The sequence below is a fragment of the Thalassophryne amazonica genome, chromosome 16, assembly GCF_902500255.1.
Source record: "Thalassophryne amazonica chromosome 16, fThaAma1.1, whole genome shotgun sequence".
NCBI lineage: Eukaryota > Metazoa > Chordata > Actinopteri > Batrachoidiformes > Batrachoididae > Thalassophryne > Thalassophryne amazonica.
This window is the reverse complement of record NC_047118.1, coordinates 67,704,587-67,712,227: the sequence shown is the minus strand read 5'-3', so window position 1 is coordinate 67,712,227 and position 7,641 is coordinate 67,704,587. Positions and strand designations below refer to the sequence as shown.

General features: G+C 39.2%; 1 non-coding gene across 1 annotated transcript; it reads right to left on the bottom strand.

The window, feature by feature from the left end:
• Positions 1-1,697: 1,697 nt before the first annotated feature.
• Positions 1,698-1,914, bottom strand: LOC117528817. The gene has a single exon (XR_004565877.1). It is a non-coding gene; the product is annotated as a small nucleolar RNA U3 (small nucleolar RNA).
• Between the last annotated feature and the right edge of the window lie 5,727 nt (positions 1,915-7,641).

Below are 7,641 nucleotides of genomic sequence, written 5' to 3'. Positions count from 1 at the left end.
CTGTGCATGGGTGAGTTTGCGTTGCGTGCGTTTACATTCAGTGTTGCCAACTTAGTGACTTTCTTGCTAAATCTGGTGACTTTCCAAACCCCCCTTGATGACTTATTTTCTCAAAAGCGACTAGCGATAAATCTAGCTACTTTTCCTGGCATTACTGGAGACTTTTCTGATGTTTGGCGACTGAAAGTGAAAGTCTCTGTTGTCACCGAGCGGCAGTGGGTCTCCCACTCCCCCGCTGCCTGCAGCAGCCTGAACGCACTGAGCAGAGGGATATCTACATTCCTCCTCACTCGCTCATTTGCTGCGCTGTGATTAACTAGCCCCTTAGACTTTGAGAAGCCCTGGCCTTGAGAAGTTATTTTATTTTAATAAGTGATGGCCAATTTTAATGGCAAAATAAATAAACAAACCAAGAATGAAATTTATTTGTGGTTCTAAATATTTTAAAGGTGGTTTTACTCACTTTTTGCCTCTCCCACAATGTTTTTCTTGTCAAAACTTTATTTAAAAATATATATTAACAAACATTCAATGAACAGTTGAATAAATAAATTGAACAAAAGTAAAGGGATTCTTTAACATTAATTCTCTTTTTAAAATCCCTTATAGAGTGTGACAGCTTTGGACAAGGTAATTTTTCTGGCAAAAAATATGAAGGTTGAATAAAATTGAACAGGGCTTCATGCTGGAACCGTTGTGCTAGTGGTGGGCGATAGTGGGAATTTTGGTATTGATCCGATACCAAGTAAATACAGGCCCAGTATCGCAGATATCGATACCGATACCGATACTTTTTCATATTTAAGATTCATAGATCCAAAGGATCCAAAAGACCTAGGATAGAATTTCGCCAAACATTGTACATGACAACAAAATACTTTATTATCACAATCAACATTTTTGTTTAAAAAAAATCACTCAACGCAACTTAAAACAAAATCTTCTGAGGTAGAGGAGAGCGCTGAGTGGGCGGGCCAGGCTGAGCCTACCTGCAAGGCTGTTAGCTGGCGCGGCTGAGCCACATGACAGCGCAACAACAAAAGACCAGAGGGGGGAGGGTGCACTGCTCCATGTGTGACACAGCGCAGCGCTGCTCTTACAGACAGAGAGTAGACTTTGATGAATCTGCGTGCGCAACAGTCAGTGCATGCGGGACAGAAAAAAAGCTTGAGTATCGATCTTTTTACACGAGGATCGTTCAATATCAATACCAGCGTTGGTATCGATATTATCGATATTAAGATTGATCCACCCACCTCTACATTGTGCTGCTCTTTACTTGTGGTTGCACACTCTCACGAGCACCACTAGCTTAGCTTATGACAAGCTAAAAATGGACGCTCTCGTTTTGGCCGAACAACTGTCCAGTTTCTGGGTATTCTGTGTTAGTGCATGCCGGTGGCCACGTGCTTGATGAATTCCTGCGCAAAAAACAGTTCCCAGATAATTCTGCTATATTCCTGTGAGATAATGAATATATGTCATCTAAATCAATTCTAAAAATTTACCAGTAATAAAATGATAAAGATAACTGAAGTTTTAAGAGTGGCCGTAATAAATACGTAAGAAACTTAATGTTTATGAGCACCTTCACCTGTTAATGCTCATGCACATTGTAAACATTGACACGATGGAGTCTGATGCAGAAGAGAGAGTTCAAAAAGATACGACTGGAATGTTTTGAACAAAGAGTTACAGCCATTCTGACTATACTCCTCCCCTTATCGCCCCCTAGTGGAGGTAATAAATGTTCATCAATGACACAAAGCGGAAAAAATGAATCATTTCTTTCTGTCCGCTTCGTGCTCAGAAAGAAGTATCAGGACTTTTCATCGTGGTTGGCGAGACCGAACACTTTAGAAACACATTTCTCAAGTCAGAGACTGTGGAAATAATCCCTGAAAGTATAGTCTTAACCTAACCACGTTCCTACCACGGGACTAGAACCACCGACACACCCCGCTCTGTTATGGTGCAGAGTACAAAAAAATACCGACATATTTAACCAATTACGCTAGAAAAGATGCTCATTTTCATACATTGATATGTTTAAAAGAGTGTAAATTACGAAAAACCGATCACACAATGGGAGTGAAGTCAAATGACAAGCAATGATTACAAATGATGCAACTATGAGATCGTGTGATGGCAAGAATTTAGCACTACAGGGCAGCAATGTCAGTCTATTTTTCAGATTCAACCAAACCTTTATTCTTTTTACTAGAGCCGTCGGTGCCTAAAGGAATTTATTTTCCCACTTTTATGGGGAAGGGTTTTTTTTTGGGGGGGGGGGGGGGGGGGTAAATATCACTTGCATTGCAAAATAAAAAAGAACAGGATTCAGTTTGGTGTTGGCAAATCAAACTAAAATGATGTTGAACAATGTAAGACATTAATTAATACATTTGGTTGCTATTATTTGATGATTAACTTCACACTATTCAAAGTTATCATTAACTATCTAACTTGGTAGAAGTTGGTGATCCTTAATTCCTGAGTGTGTTTTGTAAAGATAACCACAAACTAATTCCATACTTTCTTAAATTCACATGAAACACAATATTAGTTATTAAATTAAGTGTTGACGCTTAAAGAAGAATAGTGTAATAATAGTTTTTATTTGTGTGTGTGTGTGTGTGTGGGTGATTCTTAGACTACGGGCACTTATTATGTCCTTTGATCATATTGTATGAAAAACACAAAAAAGGGGAAATTTCACACTTTTATAGTTATCTTTACAATGAAAGTGTGTTAAGAAATTTGTTCTAGTAGTCTATGATGACTTTTTCACCTTTTTTCAGCATCATTATATGCAAATATTGCCGTGTTGTGCTTGTCCCACATCCAGACTTTTGATCTTCAATGATAAAAATGAATGGTAAAGAAACATTTTTTCTAATGTTTTAAAATATCTCTGAATAAAATATCAGTAAAATAATCAAAACATAATTGGGGTATTCAATGTCATACAACTGTTGTGGTTTTTTTAAACAAAATGTAGTTGTCCCACACTATTGCTGTAATTTCCACCACAACACTGTAATGTCCCTTTAAACAGTTTGTATGAAAGATTGTTTGGGTAGTTTCTATGGAGATAAACAGTGACATCAGAGCACATGTATATAGTGCCAAATCACAACAAACAGTTGCCCCAAGGCGCTTTATATTGTAAGGCAATGGTGTGGTGGAAATTACATTTACAAGGCCAATAGTGCCCGTAGTTAAAGAATCACCCGTGTGTGTGTTGGGGGTGGTTCCCCTCCCCCAAAAAAACTTCTTGAAAATAAAGGTTTTGAAAATAAATCCCAAAAAAACTTCACAATAAAGGACTGCATTGATAATAAGCACTTTTTATGTCACATGGGTCTATCTTTTGATTGATATGTTATGTTATAGTATAGTATATATAGTATTACATATAGTTTTAAAAATCGGTTTTATTATCAATTATATGCAGTGGTGGGCACAGTTCCGATAATCCGATAACTGATAATTATCGAAGATAATGTTCTCATTATCGGATTATCTTTTCAGATTATTTGAAAACCATTATCGGACTAATTATCTTCCGATAAATTTTTGTCCGATAATTTTTAGACCGCTAACATGGTAAACAAAGCTAAACAGCTACAAACTCTTATAAAATTTAAAATCAGTTGAACACCTACCTGTTAAATGTTTTGTAACAAATGTGTAGTTCTATCCTCTGCAAAAAGAGGAGAGGTGCTTCTAGAAGAAACCACTCTATCCTCTGCAGGCAAAGGAGAACTGGTCACACACACACAAAAAAAACTTATTTCTTTTAACCCCATACTGATATGACGGCAATATCACCCAAGTCATCCAGAGGCATACATTTTTAACTTATGGTTCAAATTTTAACCAAACTAATTTCGGACAGGTTATTTAAATTAACGTCATGTCTGAAGTTTTATAAAGTGAAAATATCAGATATATGTTTTAGCTTTAAAATAATGCACTAATTTTTAAGGTTTTAGTGTGCACATGCTGTGTCCAGGTGCATTACGGGTATAGGATAATCTCAGTACGTTCACGACATGAAAAATGCATTTGAGACACTCTGATCAGGCTCCACGGATAACAGCATTAACCTCTAGTGCCTAAAACTCTTGTGAATATATTCTCTGGGTTTATAGACATTATTGTGTTTGTGTTTATTAAATTCCACGCATCTTAAACATAGCAGAATAGCAGCAGACAGATTATCTGGAATTTTGTTTTGGCAAGTTTTCACGGTCCTTACTGCCATCTACTGGCCAGTAGTGTTCATGGTAGTATTCAAACTGAAGCTGGGCCGATATTTTCAATCACTGTACTCGGTTCCAGCTAAAACTATACCACAGAACCACACGGTGTAAAAGTTCAGAGCACACGATTTATGTTTTCACACACGTACATTCAAAAACCACAGGTCGGACTCGTGTTTCCAGAAGCAAAACGTAAACAGAAGCTTTTTTTTTCAAACTTAATTTACAAAAACCCTCGATGGGAGATCATCAAAGTTTAAAAAACAAAACAAAACCAAAAAAAAAAAAAGCATTACAAGACAGGTCTGTGGTGTTTGCACAGGCACAGTGCAAGAGGTGGTCGTGAGATGTTAAACGCAGCCCATTACTCCATGTATACTAAACGATGCAGGATGCGCGATTAACCTGAAACTCTGTGCAATCCAAACAATTCTCGCACAAATGAAAAATCAACTGAAAAAGGGCCAAAACTCACACAGTGTAAACCCAGCTTAAGCACTGAACGTCTGGCACCAGCTAGTAGATCATGGCAGTGTTCTATTTATTTTTGACACCGGTTATATCAGACGGTTATCTAATTACAACTTGGCTTTTTTTTGTTGTTGTTGTTTTTTTTGTTGTTTTTTTTTAAATGCCTGTTTTTACAAATAAAAAATGGAATATTTTACAAAAGCACATTTATCTGTAAACACCAACACACGACACCATGAGCGCAATTTGGTGGGGGATAGGGGGTCATGTCTCCCCCACCTTTTCAACCAGGGGGTACAGAATATGGTATGCCCCCCCACCTTCTGACATATATGTGTGTACTTGAAACATGCTATGCCAGTCTTATGTGCAAACCATGTCAGTCTTATGTGCAAAACCATGTCAGAATAGTATCTTTGTTTCTGCAAGTTTGTATTTTTAGCAGCATTGACACCTGTTCCTTGTTTGTCACATTCTGAATTTTCTGGGACTGCATTTGCCCAGATTTGAAACCAAAAATTGTTGCCTCTAGGGACTAGTGTCTACACATAAGTACACTCAACAAAAATATAAACGCAACACTTTTGGTTTTGCTCCCATTTTGTATGAGATGAACTCAAAGATCTAAAACTTTTTCCACATACACAATATCACCATTTCCCTCAAATATTGTCCACAAACCAATCTAAATCTGTGATAGTGAGCACTTCTCCTTTGCTGAGATAATCCATCCCACCTCACAGGTGTGCCATATCAAGATGCTGATTAGACACCATGATTAGTGCACAGGTGTGCCTTAGACTGCCCACAATAAAAGGCCACTCTGAAAGGTGCAGTTTTATCACACAGCACAATGCCACAGATGTTGCAAGTTTTGAGGGAGCGTGCAATTGGCATGCTGACAGCAGGAATGTCAACCAGAGCTGTTGCTCGTGTACTGAATGTTCATTTCTCTACCATAAGCCGTGTCCAAAGGTGTTTCAGAGAATTTGGCAGTACATCCAACCAGCCTCACAACCGCAGACCACGTGTAACCACACCAGCCCAGGACCTCCACATCCAGCATGTTCACCTCCAAGATTGTCTGAGACCAGCCACTCGGACAGCTGCTGAAACAATCGGTTTGCATAACCAAAGAATTTCTGCACAAACTGTCAGAAACCGTCTCAGGAAAGCTCATCTGCATGCTCGTCGTCCTCATCGGGGTCTTGACCTGATTCCAGTTCGTCGTCGTAACCGACTTGAGTGGGCAAATGCTCACATTTGCTGGCGTTTGGCACGTTGGAGAGGTGTTCTCTTCACGGATGAATCCCGGTTCACACTGTTCAGGGCAGATGGCAGACAGCGTGTGTGGCGTCGTGTGGGTGAGCGGTTTTCTGATGTCAATGTTGTGGATCGAGTGCCCCATGGTGGTGGTGGGGTTATGGTATGGGCAGGCGTCTGTTATGGACGAAGAACACAGGTGCATTTTATTGATGGCATTTTGAATGCACAGAGATACCGTGACAAGATCCTGAGGCCCATTGTTGTGCCATACATCCAAGAACATCACCTCATGTTGCAGCAGGATAATGCACGGCCCCATGTTGCAAGGATCTGTACGCAATTCTTGGAAGCTGAAAATGTCCCAGTTCTTGCATGGCCGGCATACTCACCGGACATGTCACCCATTGAGCATGTTTGGGATGCTCTGGACCGACGTATACGACAGCGTGTACCAGTTCCTGCCAATATCCAGCAACTTCGCACAGCCATTGAAGAGGAGTGGACCAACATTACACAGGCCACAATTGACAACCTGATCAACTCTATGCGAAGGAGATGTGTTGCACTGCATGAGGCAAATGGTGGTCACACCAGATACTGACTGGTATCCCCCCCCAATAAAACAAAACTGCACCTTTCAGAGTGGCCTTTTATTGTGGACAGTCTAAGGCACACCTGTGCACTAATCATGGTGTCTAATCAGCATCTTGATATGGCACACCTGTGAGGTGGGATGGATTATCTCAGCAAAGGAGAAGTGCTCACTATCACAGATTTAGACTGGTTTGTGAACAGTATTTGAGGGAAATGGTGATATTGTGTATGTGGAAAAAGTTTTAGATCTTTGAGTTCATCTCATACAAAATGGGAGCAAAACCAAAAGTGTTGCGTTTATATTTTTGTTGAGTGTATCAATGGACCATATGCTAATTTAATAAATTCTGAAAGTTAGAAAAGAAAATCAGAAAAGCTATCTGGGACCTCAGAAAGCCCATCTGCAATTATTGCTTGAGCTCCAAAATCAGTCTATGCAAGTGAAATTATGTTCAGTATGAGTGTTGTCATTAGTGCCACTTCGAAAATTAAATTCATGATAAGTAATTTATCCTAAACTTATGATCTGTTGTTTTTCAAACTTATGCAAAAACAAGTCGTGAGAAAAAAAAACAGTATGCGATAGTTAATAATTATTAAGAGCCTCTTCTTTCATATTTATGAATACATTTTACCAAATTGCAGTTGTTTTTTTGTAATGAAAACTCAACCTATCATTCTTTTTGAGTTCTACACATGTGGTGATACCTTATTTACACCAGGATGTTAATAAAGTCAATGCTGGCTATTTTCAGAATAAAGTACTTATATCCACAGTTTCAAATTGCATAAGTCAAATGGTGTCCACTTTATGGTCTTCTCAAAACATTAAAATTACTGTTCTGAATGCTCAGAATGCATCTGAGCTTAACTAGAAACCATTGGCTTCTGGGGGCCTAAAGCGGCCCCCAGACCCCCGGCCTATGGGCTTCAGCCCTGCGGGCCTCTCACTTTGTCCCCCCCAATTTCTACTTCTAAATTGCACCCTTGCACGACACATCATATTAACATGTTCGTTTACATAATGAATGACTCAACCAAT